The 16,143-nt window shown below is 49.4% G+C and overlaps 1 protein-coding gene across 1 annotated transcript in view; it reads right to left on the bottom strand.

The window, feature by feature from the left end:
* Kiaa0513 (KIAA0513 ortholog) overlaps positions 1-14,502 on the bottom strand; it is a 50,918-nt gene extending 36,416 nt beyond the window's left edge. The window contains exon 1 of the mRNA XM_034522759.2: positions 14,344-14,502. The gene's annotated coding sequence lies outside the window, so the exon portion shown is untranslated. The remainder of the gene's footprint in view (positions 1-14,343) is intronic.
* Between the last annotated feature and the right edge of the window lie 1,641 nt (positions 14,503-16,143).

Genomic DNA, 16,143 nt, shown 5'->3' with positions numbered 1-16,143 from the left:
TCACAGATCTGCTCAGCAGTGTTCATGCTAAGAGCTAGAAACAAAAAGGTTCCACCGCCCAGTGTCCAGGTGGACACTTGGCGATGCCCTCACCCTAGACTACAGTCACAAGTGCCTCAGTGAGTCTCAGCAGGGTGAAAGGAATCTCCTGGACAGCTCACCTGATTCTATCTGTGAGACGTTTCCCAAAAGACAGAGACATGCCATTGCTGGGTAGAGATGGGGAGGGGCACTGCCAGTGGGAGTTTAGGGTGATAGAAACGGCTTCCTAGTTGAATTTAGTAGTGACTGCATGAGTCTATGTGTTTTAAATTATACTCCAAAAGATGTCTACTTTACTTTTTTTTTTTTTTTTTTTTTTTTTGGTTTTTTTTCGAGACAGGGTTTCTCTGTGTATCCCTGACTGTCCTGGAACTCACTCTGTAGACCTGACTGGTCTACAACCCCAGGTTGAGCAGTTCCCCTTTCTTAGGAAAATGGCTGGAGTCTGGAGCAGTAGTAGAGCACTTACCTGGCATCACAAAATCAATTTAGAAGAAAAAAATGAGAAAAGAGAAAGAGGGGACTTTGAGACCCCAGACTCAGCAGCTAGCTGTACCCTTCCACACATGCCCACACACATGGGACCTGGACTTGGTACTCAGACCCAGCTTTCCCCAGGTTTCCACTGTCCAAGGTTACTTCAGCTGCAGCCTTCCCTAACAGGCAGTCCTGAACCTGGTCCTTTGAGAGTATGTGTCACCTCAGGCTCTGACATCAGCAGGCCCACAAAGAACAAAGATGCTTCTGCCTACAGTCTCACTTGCTCATGACAACAATGAAGCTCTATGACAGTCTGGAAGCTGGAGAGGGGCTGGTAATGAATGAGGAAGGTCAATTACACGTTCCCTGCAGGTGGGGTAGAGGCTGGATCAGAAGGGAAAGAGGGAGCTGGGGCTTCCCAAGCCAGACTTCTCATCCTCTGCCATGGGGAGGAAGGCATCCATGCTCAAAAGCAGACTAGGTTTGAACAGAACAGGGCAGGCAACTTTAGGGAAGGTGGCTGCATGGGTAAGGTAGCACTGTGTAATAAGAAAGATACCGAGGGAGAAGACAGGGGCAAAACTCACTGGGACATGAGGACTGTCCCACCAGGCTTCTTTAGGAAGCGTCAATGACCCAAGGCTAACAATAAGCCCCTCCCCCTACTTGTCAGGCTAGATGCACCATTGCTAGGACCATAACTAGCTTGATTCTGAGATGCCACACTGCACACTGCCACTGTGACACCTCTGTTGGGACATTCTGCAGGCTATACCCACATTGTCTATCTTCTCCTTCAGCATCAGTGGCTCAGCCATGAAGTCAAGGGCAGCACAGAAAGACCACACCAAGTGTGGGGGTCAGGAGCAGTAAGCTGTGCCAGAAGCCCCCAGGGCTCCTATGTCACAGAAAACCAGATGAGTCTCAGCACCACAGACTGTTGACAGGATGAGCAGGGGAACTGCCCCCAAGGATGAGAGTTACTCTCTCAGGGTGGGAGAACAGATGCTTCTAGAGCTGCTGGGACAAGAGGAGCTTCGGTCCCTAGCAGGAGCAACAACTCACGATGCAGGCTTCCCAGGAGCTCCTGGGAGGAGCTCCATTTCCAGTCAGCTCCCTGAATAGCATGGGCCACCCTGGTTGACACAGGAGGTCACCGTGATTTCCTGCATTGTGCCAGGCATCTACCCATCCCTTTACTTCCCTATAAACTAACACCACTGACCCAGAGCCTCCACCACTGATTGCCCAAGAGTCAGAGCCACAGACAAAGATAAGCAACACAAAGCAACTTGCTTCTGCTTCATCCACTGAGGAACTAGTTAGAGAATGTTTGTGCCTGTCTACCGCATTCCACTTGTTCAAATACCTCAAGGTGAGCCACATGGGTAAATTGTTCTAGAAGCCACAGTAAGCATCCTTCAATAAAGGAAACAGTGAAATTTACCTTGGGGCAGAGCGACTGAAAGAAAAGAGCAAGAAGGGCCAGGCAAGTCACCAGAGCCACACCCTAATCCTGTGGCAGAGGAGGAGCTACACTGATACCTGCTCCACACTGGGCTGGGGCCTGAGTAGTAACAGCAGGCAGGGTTTAGCAAGGCTCAGGAACAGAGAGGTCTGAGTCTGACAGACCACACCTGGCCTTCCTGCCCCAATGGTCTCATTTTCTGTAAGCTTTTCCTAGAGTGATTCATCCCAGTTTGATGCCTCTTGCTGGAGAATACTGAATTTAGACAGCTTGAAGGGATGCTAGCAGATCTGAGCATGGAAGACATTACAGGCAGGCTTTGCCCTTTTACCCCTTTCTCCCTTGCTAAAAACCGTTACACTCCTTAAGCCACCAAGGTCTATTTGATTGTTTGGCCACTGATTCCTTCCTGAGACCAAACACCAAGGTCCAACAATCAAAAAACATGATTTGGTGAATACGTCCAATCAGGATTTAGCAACTCATCCCAGCATGGATTCCCCCCTTTCCTCTTAAAAACTCCAGCAGTGTTTTGTTTGTTTGTTTGTTTGTTTTTGCTCTTGCTTTCTTGCTTGCTTGTGCTTGCTGCTTCTGATGCTGCCTTTGCAGCCCAGCCCCCTGCCTCTCTGGGGTAATAAATCTCCTTCATGCTAAGAATTTGGTGTCTGCTTATGTCCTATACTGATTCTGAGAGAGCAGATCTCCTTTTCACAACTTCCTAAAATGCCTTACCAGATCCTTCAGACAGTCTGATACAAGAGATTAAATATGCTTCATGGGTCAGAATCTCCGAAACACAGTGTGGAGTTACCATTTCTCCAAATGCTGGATCAGACAGACTGCTCAGTCATACCAGTAGTTAGAAAGGACGGACACACACACACACACACACACACACACACACACACACACACACACGGTTGAGTTGGGGGGAGACACCAGAGTCACACAACACCGAGGGAAAGACACAATATAAGACATGGAGATGCTAATTCTGAGACACAGAAATAGACACACACACACACAAACACATACAGAGAGACAGAGAGAGGGAGACAGAGAGGAAGAGAAGGAGAGAAAGAGAGAACGAGTAAGCAGTAAGCTGGAAATATACACAAACAGAGACAGAGAGCAGGTAACTTACTGCACACCACCAGTACTTGGTATTTGAGATATTATTGAATTCTGGATTTTTGGAGGAGACAAGATCTCATTATGTGTCTTAAACTCAAGCATTTTTCTGTTCTTAATATCTCAGCCTCCTCAGTAACTGAAACTACAGCTGTGTACCAGCATTTGAAATTTCCCTTCTTAAACATTTCAAATACTTTATGTCACTCAGTGTAAAAACCCTCAACAGTTATAGTTCTTTAAACTTCTGATAATGTACATTTGAATGGAAGGGTGGGTGAAGGAGACCCTGCTGCCTCCTCTCCAGGACTGAGTGACATGGCACTCCTCTGAATGCTATGTAAGCCATCACCAGTTACCACAGAGTCAAAGCCAGCTGCAGCCAGTGCCGCTTGCAGTCCTCTCAGGGCAGCCCAGCTGGGCTTTTCCTGCAGTGGCAAGAACTTCTCGGTTATAAAGGAATTCTTGGTTAATAAAAGTAATGGCAACTAACGCTATGCTGTCACCACCCCCCAGCCACCGAGCCACACAGGCAGGTCCACTGCTATTGTCAGTCTGAATCCTTAAGGCTTAGAAAGCTACACTGCTGCCTGGGGCCAAAGAGCTACTGCAAAAGTTCAAATAGAGTCAACAGAGTCTGATTCCATAGACTCTGAATTGTGCTATGATGTCCCTACAGCCAGACAGACTTTGTGTTCCCCGAAGGCACACATCTTGTTATAAGCTTGGTCCACAGGCTGGCAATATGGAAGGGGCTGGAAATGATCCAGAGGTAGACATATGAGGTACTTAGGTCATCAGGATCTGTTCATCTTGTCCTGCTCAGGCTAAAAGTGAGACTACTCTCTTTTCATAGGCTTTGCTATGGTATGTTCCTCCCACTTAAACCTGTGAGCTAAGTAAACCGTCTTCTTTACCCAGTCGCTTTTGGTATTGAGCTTCAGTAATGAAAGCTGATGAACACAGACAAGGACCCTTCAATCAGCTGGTGGCCTCAGTCTGTGAAACACTAACAGGAGAGACTGTGCCTGCTCTGGGCTGGCAGTCAACTCTGGCTGATACAGAGCAGTCCTATCCTACAGCAGCTGCTTGATGCTACTTCCTTTCCACAGATAGGATGATACAGGGTGTTAGTCTGAAGAGATCAGGTCATTTATTTGACAACAATTGATCAGGTCTTTGCTGTCCCCAGGGATGTGAAGATAAATGGGAAATGGTCTCAGAGACATTCTCAAAGTATCTTAGCTCCTGACAAACGCCACAATTCTAGATGCAGATGCTAATGGCAACACGGAAGGGGAAGCTTGATTTTTGCCTGGGAACTCTTAAGAGGCTCATTTCCCTAGTTCTGGGGAGATGGCTCGGTGGGTAAAGCATTTGCCTCACAAGCAGAGACACTCAGTGCAAAGCAGGAGGACCTCAGAACCTATGGAAAGCCACGAGAAGTAATGTGCAATTAAAATCCCAGTGTTTCTACAGCAAGGTGAGAGGTGGAGACGGAAGACGCCCTGGAAGCTTGTGGGCCAGCTAACCTGGCATGTACACTGTCTAACAGCAACCCTGTCTCAAACAGAGTGGAAGGTGAGGACTGACACCTAAGGCTGTCCTCTCCTCTGACCTCTGAGAGAGAGAGACAGAGACAGAGAGACAGAGAGAGAGAGAGAGAGAGAGAGAGAGAGAGAGAGAGAGAGAGAGAGAATAAATATTACACTTTGAGTCAATTCTGGTTGGAGCCCAAGCATGCCAGACACAAGAAGATATTTAGGACCATAAAAGCAGATGGCATAAAGCGGCAAGAAGATCGAGGTGGACTGACGCCCTCCACCCCCCATACAGCTAATGCAGACTTCCTCAGACTTAGCTGGAGAACCGGGAGGGATAAAGAACACTGGAAGCCTAGCACAGCTTCAGTTTACAGTTGGAAGTGCTCCCTGAAACTGTACAGTTCAATACATATATAACTGACAACTGTTTTAATCACAGTAAAACCGGCTTGGAACTCTCTTACACAGCCATACACAACAGGAGCTAAACACCCAGTCCCCAGCTTCTCTTACTTTGGAACATAAACATATGTTCTTCAGAAACATGGAGGTGCGGAATTGGCAGGTGTCACTGTCTGGTGAATGAGGAAGAAGGGTCCGGCCATCCCAACACTCAGGACACCTAAGCAGTGCAAGGAGCCCCCTGTGAACACGGATGCAGCCCCTCTACTGCCTACAGCAGAGCTCAATTCAGTTTCCAGGTGGTTTCCCTTCTCTCAGCTCGGCGGCTCTCAGTGGAGGCTGCTCCCATCCACTCTGTCCTCTGAGAGAAGGAAACATTAGGTTGGAAGACCCCGATCTGAGACAAAAGGGAGTGAGAATGTGGGTCTGCATGGAGTTGCCAAGCTCCTAGATAAAGCCTTTCCTAATGTCACCAGCGGTGACGGAGCAGGCACCATGGATTGCAGTACAGCAGGGCATCTCCACTGCACGTTGGATCTTCAGGCTGTCTGTCACCCTCCTGTCACAGCCAGGCTTCTCACTATAGCATGGTGTGCCTTCAGCAGACTGGTCTGTATAGCAAGAACTTCCCTGTCTAGTGTCGGGTGCTTAGAGCCACTGTGACACTATACATGTCTTATCTACATCAGCCCTAAGCAACAGAAACTCGAAAGAACCCCGACCCTTTGAGCTGTTCCTCGTTGAACTCCCGTAGTTTCGCTGTTCCCCAAACCCCACCAGCAGAATAATCGGGATGGTCCTTGAAACAAGTGTCACACAAAATGGGTAGTATTTTTTGGTGACAAGGAAGCCTGGACATTAAGCAGCCCTGTTAGAAAAGTCATCAAAGGCACTGACTGCTGGGCTGCCTCTGCGTGCTTAGTGGAGACTTTACCTGCTGGGCCACACGCCCACTGGGCTACTGAGCAGAATTCACTGTGCATTTATAGTGGGGCAGGCTTTGTCTGAAAGGGCAAGACAGACAAGGAGCGTCTGCTTCAGTCAGAGGCACCGAAGAACAACAGAAATCAGAGCACCATTGTTAGTGCCGTGAATGAGATATGAACGTGAACAGATCGCATCTGAACTGCCCAGTGGCAATCCACGTGTGGCTGTCCACGGTGAGATGTCCTGGCCATCGGATTTCTAACTTCATACAAGAAAAGAAAAGGGGTTTAAAGTCTCTCAGTAATTATTATCATAAGGTGGTTGTGGTGATGTCACCTGGAATCCCAGTCCTCAAGAGGGTGAAGCAGGAGGACACTGAGTTCTGGCCCAACTTGGACTACATAATAAGATCTTAGCTCAAAAGAACAAAAACAAAAAAATAAAAAAACAACCCCCCCCCCACCGAAGACTATATTCTGGGACTGGAGAGATGGCTTAACTATTAAGAGCACTGGCTGCACTTCCAGAGGACCAAGGTTTGATTCCTAGCATCCGGATATATGATGGCTCACAATAGCCTGTAATTCCAGTCTGAAGGGATCTGATATACTCTTCTGGCCTCCGTGAGTACTGGGCCCACATGGGATGCACAGACATATATACAGGCAAACACCTGTACACATAAAAATAAATAACCCTTTAAAAAACTATATCATGTGGAAATAATGTTGGTATACTGGCTACATAGAAATCTTAAGTTCACTGTTTCTTTTATTGAAGGATGCTGACTGGGGCTTCTAGAACAATTAACCCATGTGGCTTACCTTGAATTTCTGCTGAGTGGTGCTCAGTGAAAAGGACTGTCTGGGCAGGGAGACCCCAGCATGCGAAGGCAGGACACCTGCCTGTGGAGCTCTCAGTGAGGCAAAGGCCTGGGGCAGGGACTGGGGCTGCGAGGACTTTAGGCTAGTCCAGGAGGCTAGGCTAAAGACCCAGGCTCATGGAGCAGGCTGCATGTTAGCAGAACAAAATTGGGACTACCAAGAAGAGGCACTGAGGCCGTTATAGGCATGCACCACCATGCCCAGCTATACGCATGCTCTTGACCTCAGAGTAGAAGCAGCACTGGGCTTGCTTATTAGCTGGCTTTCCTTCTCCTTTGGTTCACCCCAAACTAAAATACCAGGGGAGGACATCACAGATTTGGTGCTGTTTGGATTTCATTTAAGTCTTTTTTCCCTCCATCCTTAATATTTATAGTTAACCAGAATAGGTTCCTATTCTTCCAAGGCCTTCACCCCTTTCTCAGGAACCCCAGCTCTGCACTCCAGTTTTAGCTCACTCCTCCCAACTCAAGCACGTGGGCTCTCTCCAATCAGCCACTGGTGCCTTTCTACTTTGGTATTTTCCATCTGCATTGGATCTGTCTTTCCAATGCTCCATTCCCCCCTCGAGCTCAGTGGCCACTTTGCAACTGTGACTCATCTGCTGTGAATCATGCCTGCCTAAGATGCAAAGGCCAGGGAAATGTCTCCAGCACACCTGGCTGGACACAAGCCCCTGCCTATGTTGGGAACACAGCACAATAGCCTGGACGGGGGCAGTAACTAAGCGCAAAGCAACCCCTGCCCTGCAATGGATCTTGGCCACCTAATTCTGGCTTTAGAGGCTGGAAAGGGCTTCTGGTAGGAGCATGCATAGACAAGATTCATTCTCTCTCTCTCTCTCTCTCTCTCTCTCTCTCTCTCTCTCTGTGTCTGTGTCTGTCTCTCTCTCTGTGTCTCTCTGTGTGTGTCTCTGTCTCTGTCTCTGTCTCTTTCTCTGTCTCTCTCTCTCTGTCTCTCTCTGTCTGTCTCTCTCTCTGTCTCTTTCTCTCTGTGTCTCTCTGTGTGTGTCTCTGTCTCTGTCTCTCTCTCTCTCTCTCTCTCTGTGTGTGTGTGTGTGTGTGTGTGTTTACAGTCCAGAGAGGAGGAATTCTAGCATAGGGGATTATGACAGAAATGCAACAGAGAGCTTAACTAGGATCCTGAGACAGAAAGATGACTTTCATGGACAAACTCATGCAATTCAAACAAGGTCTGAGCCAGGCTAGTGCCACCTGCCCATGATCCCAGCACTGGGGAAGCTGAGGCAGGAGGATCATGGGTTCAAACCAGCCAGAGATACACAGATGCTATTTCCATCCCCAAATTAAAGTCCACAGCTGAGTCAGTGGGAACATTAAGGGTGCCCTCATTCACCTGTCCTCCCACAGCAGAGGTATACATGTAGGACGGCAGATGGTGCCAGAAGACAAAGGGACAGAAGGCGCCACACTTTCTCAGGACAAAATAATGGCTGAATGGGAGCAAAGACTGGTCCATGCTTCTCCATGCTCCAAGAGGGTTTAGCTAGAAACGACACTTGTCACAAAGGACCACCTACTGCCCAGTGCCCAGAATAGGCAGAACCATATCGAGGACGCAAAATGGTGGCTCCTGGGTGGGGGACGGGACAAAGAGTAACTGCTATCACTAGCGACTTGCTTTTTTGGGGGCGATGGAAATGATCTAAAATTAGACTATGACGATGGTCTTACCACTCAGTAGCGTTACTAAAAATAACTGAATCGTGAAATGGGTAGATTCTATAATGTGTAAAATGTACTTCTACAAGCTCCCAAAGAAAGAAGGAAACAGAGAAGAAAGAGGGGAGGGAGGAGGCTATTTAAAGTCTATGCAAAGAGAGGGTGAGGGAAGGCAGAAGAGTGAGGAGTGAGTGAACTCAGGTCTGAAGCTGAGAGCTAAGCATCTTCACAGAAGGAACTGGGCAGTAAGATGGCAGCCAGGCTCTGAGAGGCCAGGGCTTTCAAGCGTCTGCAGCCTTCTGCCCTCAGCACTTGCATCCCTAAGCATCCTCAAGCATCCCCAAGGTGCTAGGAAGTGTTGAGGGCAGGCAAAAGAGGGAGTGGGGTGGGTGAAGGCTCACCTGAGCAGGCTCACATCTGCTGAGACAGTGCTCTTGACGGGGAGAGGTCCATAAGGCCTAGAGACTAAATCCCTGGGCCGGCAGGGCACCAGGAATGCCCAGGCACATAGAGCAGAGACCAGTGTAGTCTCCAGCACCTGACAGAAGCACACCAACAGGGGGTCTCACAGGTGACTTGGGCTTAGCTGAGGAGCCAGATTCCCTTCTGAATCTTCCTATTCACAGTAGGAGGACTAACTGGAATTGTTCTATCAAACTCCTCATTGGATATTGTACTCCAGGGAACCTGGGTTTGCAAGTAAGTTTCTTGGCTCCTCTGTACCTAGAGTCTCTCGACTGTAAGTTGGAATATTACCAGTGGCTACTCAGACTGTCTTTGTGGGGATTGACATGACAACCCTATAAAGCTGGCCACGATGCCTGTCATGGCAGATATACCTTATACTAATCACCAGCTGTAATAAGGCTACCCTTGGAACATAAGATCAGCTGACCCTGCTCCCAGGGTCCTTTCCTCACCCCTGTCAGCACTAATGTAGCTAATGAGGTTGAAGAAACAGGACACTGAAAACCACCCCTCCAGAGAAGCACTTCCTCACGTTTGTCTCAAACGTGGCACCACCAAATCATTTCTTCTAACACTTTTCTTCCCAATATAGAACTTCCGGCAGGGATAGTGTCACCACCTCTGAACACATGGGAACAAGCCAGTCCACTGGGCACAGAAGAGACAGGAGGAAAGAAGGTTGGAAGGAGAGACAACAACAGCCCTGTGGTGACTGGGAACAAAAACATAAAACGAGCATCAGGTCTCTGGAAGGAGCCCCAAGATGCTGACAGGAATGGTGCCTGTGGTGGGGAGGACAGCAGAAAGATCAAAGCAACTTTTCACTCACATCTGGGTATGCCATTTGAATTTTATACCAGCCACATGGGTTACCCAATCAAAAATAATAAAATGGCAACCTGGATGAATTTGTGATCCCAGCACTTAGAAGGCTGAGGAAGGATTGTGAGTAATAGGCTAGCCTGGGCTACACAGCAAGATCCCATCTCAAAGCAAAATAAGCAAAACAAGATAAGGATTTAGAGAGCCAGTGAGAGAAGGGCAAGGTTCTTTCACCACAAACGTCAAACCATCCTGGCAGCTCCTGAAAAGTTCATACTTAGTCAAGGGTCAAGGTCAGAGACTGTGTGTCCCTACAGGCTCAGCAGCTGTCTTTGGGAATGATAGAGGGAGGGTACAGCTTCCCTGATGTCAGCACCTCCTCCACACAGAGGTGTGAAGGCCACAGTGAACAGAAGGGGGATGAATAGCCTTACCTGCTAGACATAGACAAGCTATTTCTACTCCATTGGACGGAATCCAGCAAAAAGCTGAGGAAGGAAATCCTGTCCCAGGACCTGCCATGAAGCACACAGTGCATCCTCCCCCTGAAAATGGGAGGATCATGGACGCTTTCCAAGAAAGCATCTAAGTCACTGTCACTGTTCCTAAACATCACCAAGCACCTTCTGCCAGTTTGTCCTGTTAAAATGTCACTGTATTTTGTGGGCTTTTGTTTTGTTTTAGTTTATTTGCTTGTTAGTGTTTTGAAATAGGGGCTTACTCCATAGCCACGCCTTACTATGAAACTGGTCTCAAATTTGCTGCAATCCTCCTGCCTCAACACTCCCAGCTAGGTGAGTGACATCGCACCCAACTAAAAATCACTAGATCTTGTAGTTGAAAGACGTTAAGTTGAATCGTGCCCACAAAAATGTCAGTTGAAGTTCTATCCCCAGATATGTGAGTATGAATAAATAAATTTATTGGGAAAAGAGTAGTTATGGGTGTGACTGGTCGAGACCACAATAAAATACAATGGACCTCAAATGCAGTCTAACTGGTGCCTTTATAAGAGAAGACCCACAGACAAGAGGAGGCAACCATGTGACCACAGAGGCAGAGGCTAGAGTGCTTCAGCTATAAAGGGAAGGATGCCTGGACTCACTAGCAACCAGTAGCAGCTGAAAGATAGACACATGGAAACTGAATCCATGAAAAGGAAATGGTCCTATTTGTGCCTCAGCTTTGGGCTTCTGGTCTGTGAACCTCTGAGAGAATACATTTATATTATTTTGAGATACCTAGTTTATTGAACTTTGTTACAGCTAGCTCCTCCAGGAGACTGACACAGCCCATCACTTGGCTTCTCTTCCCACCCACCATGCCTGAACTCTTCTGCCCATTGGTCAGCTGCTATCTCCCATAAGAGAAGCCGATTCAGAGTCTACCTCAGTAGCACCTCCTCCCATCCTGCCAGGCTCTGACATAAACAGTCCTACAGTAAGTACGCACTGAGCAGTTCTACAAGCCAGCCACTGTTCTGGGCATGTTGATACAGCAGCAAACAATGGACAGATAATAAAAATATTCTCAAAGAAACAAGGTTATTTCTAATACAGATAAAGAATAGTGCAATATGCTGAAGGGAGTGGGCTGGGGACCGGAGGAAACAGGAAGAACATTTTGACTATCAGGGAAGGTCTCACTTAACATGTGACATAGGAGTGGTTACCTGAATGATAGGGAGGTGCCTACCAGGAAATCTGGAAGGAGGAACAGTTTACAGGCCCTATGGCACAGCAAACTAGGCATGCTTAAGGAGAGACTCCTGGGAGTGACTGGGGCAGCTGCTGACACTGGAGATACAGCTGAGATCAGTCAGCACCTGTGTCACCACCTGGCAGCATAAGAGAAGAAGTGTGGACTTCATTCTGAGAGACCACGATATTCTTCAAACAAGCCCTTCGAACTGTACTGTTTGTCCTTTGCTTCCTGGGATCTTACCAGTAACAGCCCTGAGTGTGCTGTGATTCTGGCCATCAAGATGTTCCTGCCTTACCAGCTCCATTCCTGCACCTCTGTAGCAACTTAAAATGAGTACTCTGGATGGCTTCCTGTGACCTTCATTAAATGTGCTATCCAGATAGAACACAGTCCCCGAGGCATGCGCTAAACGAAACCTTTGAGGTCAGACCTTGGCTTTGATACATGTACCCAAGACTGTTTTGGCTCTCAGTCTGGCCTGAACCACTGACCTGCAGAGACAGGCATAAGGTAACCCCCTACAGTCCTGTGGTGCTGCCCGGATTTAGAGAATAGGAGAAAAAGCTTGTTCTTCTCTAACAAGAGCAGCTGTGGATGCTAAAAATAGAAAAAAAAATGCCACAAACCCTCAAACAATGCCACATACAAAATCTAGGTGAACGCAGCAGAGCCAACAGTGGTTCCATGGGTTTCACCATGCTCCTCTTCCAGTCGGGAGATGAAAAGAAAAATCATCAGGGCAGGTCTCCCTAGAACTGCCATGCTGTCTTCACCATAGCTGAGGACACCTGACCTGTTTGGAAACTAAGCACTTGAGCAAAGATGTTCTGCAATGCACTTCCTACTGGCTTTCTCAAAGCCTGGAAACAAATCTGAGTTGCCACAGAGGGCACAGGGAGAGGTAACAGTATGGTGACGCTGGTTGGCCAGCCAGGCTGACTGTCAGTGAGGCAAGGAGAGCAGAGAAGGATGCTCCACTCAGCCTTCCAGCCCAGCAGGAGGCATAATCTGCTCACACCCATCTCACGTCCTCTGGGGTGATGAACTACTATACCCAACACTTCTAGCAACCAAGTTATTGTGGAGCTTTCTTTGCCTCCAACAGTTAAGTGGCCCTGGACAAGTGAGTGTTGGTTTCTTCATCTGTGTCACAGGAGGAATGACATCTGCCACTCCCAAATTAATAGTGAAGTTGAACAAGGAGATCCTGTTGAAAGTATTCTGTAAGCTACCAAAGCAAGAAAACACCATGACAGTAAAAGTCATCCTCCTGTTGCAATTCTTTTCCTGAAGTGTGCTGCTGTCATTCAGCTTTTGATTCATCTCTTTAGACTTGGTCTTGTTATACAACCCAGGGTGGTCTTGAACCCATGATATGCTTGCCTCAGCTTCTGGAGTACTAATAGTGCAAGTCTATACAATTGCATCTGGCTTTTGAAATTTCAATTTTAGTTTTTAGTTTTTTTTTAAATTTTTTTTAACTTTCTTTTGTATGCATGTGGGCAGATGCTTGAGGAGGCAAGAAGAGAGTGTCAGATTCTGTGAAGCTAGGGTTCCAGGTGGTTGGGAGTCCCCTAAGGTGGGTGCTGGGAACTGAACTCTGGTCCTCTCAAAGATCACACGTGCTCTTGACTGCTGAACCTTCTCGACAGTCCCTTGACCTTTCTTTTAAACCGATTATTTTCCTTTTGTGAAAGGAATATGGAGAAAGGAGAAAAGGAAAGAAAGCCAGGTATTCACACAACTTGCTCACTCTATAGCTCCCTAGGGGTTCAGGGGGGTTGGGAGGTTGTCCTTTCAGACAGCTTCTTCTAGAAGCTCCCTCAGCGCCATTTGGGGTTATTATAAAACCACTTACCTTTGAAGAAACAAACATAGCCATGAGGATAGAACTTCATTTAACATCTGTGAAGATAGCTCACTTCAATTTCTTTAAGACTTGTGACATGGTTATACTTGTGACATTCTCAAGAGACAGGAATCTACTCCACATGAACTGACACAGACCACCCCAAAGACAACAACCATTCCCAGAAACTTCTGGATTGCAACAGAGAACTGAAACAGCTCATCATCACCAACCAGAAATCACCAATGTTGGAGGGGAAAAGAAAAACTCAGGTGTCAACGTTTTCCACGGAGCCCGTCGAAACAGCTTACTGCCATCTTGGTCCTCAAAGGCCTAAATATCCCCACTTCTGACCACAGAGTGGGGAAGAGGGAAGAGATGTGGCTAATGCCCGCCCCGAGCCGAGCCTGGGGTTCATGCTGTGTCGCTGTCCTGCTTTCAGGATTAGGGAGGAGGCAGATCGAAGGGAATGAATCAGAACCTCAGCATCGGGTTACAGGCTGGATCCCAGCCGGGGAGAGGGTAGCCCGACCTGACAGCTGCCAGCTCACCTCTGCCTCTGACTCACCACCGGGACAGCTCCACGTCGGGGGCCCAGCCCGTGCCAGCGCACCTGCGCCGGCAGAGCCGCGCTCCCGCTCACTCCGTGGGTCGCACCCGTGTGCGGCACTGGACAACCGAGCCTGCTTCCTCCTCCCCTTGTCACCTTCCCACGTCTCATCAACCCGCAACTCCGGAGAGCGCAGACCGGTGCGAGCCCGGGGCCGGTCATCCCAGATCCTAAAAGCGGCCTCGGTGTCCGAGCCTTCCCGGGCGGCCCCGGCGCGATCGTGGCCTCTGACCGGCTCGCGGCCCTCCACTGAGGCCGGAGAGTGACAGCCCTGCCCGCCGCACCGGCCGTCCAGCCGACCCGCCCACGCCGCCAGCGACCCCTCCTCACCGGTCCCCGCGCCAGCCACGCCGCACAGCCCCTCGCGAGCGCAGCACCGCAGCCCGAGGCCCTCTCGCCGCGGCGGCCCGCGGGACCGGGCAGGGGGCGGACGCCGTCGGGTCCGCAGCTGCCGCGGATGCGCCGCGCGCGATGAGCCGTGCCGGGTCCTTCTGAGGCGCGGCGGAGCGAGCTGTCAGTCAGCGGGGCCCGCCCCGCCCCTTTAGCCGCACGTGACGCGCGAGCAGCCGGGTCCTTCTGATGTGTCGCGGGGAGAGCTGTCAGTCAACAGGGAGCGCCCCGCCCAGTCCCACCCTCCTCCCCCGCGTGACGTGCGAGCTCTCCGGAGCCCTGGAGCAAGCCGGGAGCCCCGCCTCCAGGGTACCACGTGACTCGCGAGCTGTCACTTTGCGCGGAGCGCCCTGCCTCGCGCTGCTCCTGTACGCAGGCGCAGAAGCGCCCCTTCGTCCCTGCGCCTCCCGACGGCCGCGCGGGGTTCGCTCCGGAACAGAGTTCCAGCATAGGATGACCAGGGCGCGGCTTTTTTTTTTTTTTTTTTTTTTTTTTTTTTTTTTTTTTTTTTTTTTTTTTTTTTTTTGCACGCAAGAGTGGTTTGGGAGAGGAAAATGCCCCTCAAGGCTGGTCTTGCCTGAGGTAGCAGAGTCCCAGCGAAGATCCCGTGGACCCACACGCCTTTGAAGGCGCGAGGGGCAGGCTGAGTCCCGTTTGTCTTTCCGAAAGGCGTGTCTTTAAGAGGCCAGTAGATTTGGCTCTTTTCTTAAATAGGAGTAAGCACAACGTCCAGCCATTCAGCTTCGCCCACATCTCTTCAATAAAGAAATACAAAGAGGCTGGGGGTGGAGCTCGGGGGCGGATCACTGACTTTGAGTGGCCCCAAGGTCCTGGCTCCCATGCCCAGCGCCAGGGAGGAAAAGAAAAATTAAAGAAAGCCAAGACGGAGCTTCTGGGATTTTTCTGAAGTCGTGAGGGGCTAGGCAGGGGGACTGGAGTTCTGCCAATCAGGAAGATGATATAGGTGGTGGTAACCAAACCTGCCCTTTGCTGACAACAGATGGGAAGATCTGTCCCACTAAACCTTCTTGGGAAAGTTTAAGAGACCCGAGGAAAAGGCTGGCGCTGCAGTTCTTGGAGAGTTTAGGGACACGTGGCCACCCCAGGAGAAGGTCTCTCACCTAGACCCCTGGGTGTGAGACCTTAGTGCCAGCTCTGGAGGGGAAGGGTAGGTGTTAGCCTTCATCCTTGTGTGGACACTACAGACAGGTGCTCGGCACAGAGTCCAGCAGACTATAGACGAGGCTCAGAAAACTTGTCGAATGCAGTGCCGGGGCTGAAGGAACCCTCCCCTGCTTCAGTGAGGGAAGATGGCAGTAGGCATCAAGTTCTGTAACCCTGATCTCATCTGGACAACTGTTGGGGAGCACTGAAAACAAATGTACTAAGGACGAAGGGGGGTCATCTTCCATATTGAGAAACCCCATTTCTCCTTATGGGATCCAGTGGCATCTGCCCTGCCTTCAACTAGCCTCTGACCGCCTCAGGAAGTTGGACAGAGGCAGATGACATGACATTTAAAAATACGAGGAAGAACGTTCTGCAAGTCACAGACTAGTGAACTTGGTGTCAACCTAGGAAGTATATTCAGGGCAGGTGAAAAAGAATACATCTGTGACCCCTCTGAAAATGAAGCTCTGAGACAGGCGTCACAAGGAGCTAGGTATGAGGAATGGAGGAGGCTGGGACTGTGTCTTGGTAGCTATGTTTTCAGGTGGTCATGATGCTCCTCTGCAGGTA

This window comes from Arvicanthis niloticus, chromosome 18, assembly GCF_011762505.2.
Source record: "Arvicanthis niloticus isolate mArvNil1 chromosome 18, mArvNil1.pat.X, whole genome shotgun sequence".
Lineage (NCBI taxonomy): Eukaryota > Metazoa > Chordata > Mammalia > Rodentia > Muridae > Arvicanthis > Arvicanthis niloticus.
Note: the sequence above shows the minus strand (reverse complement) of the source record. Positions and strands in the feature narration are given on the sequence as shown.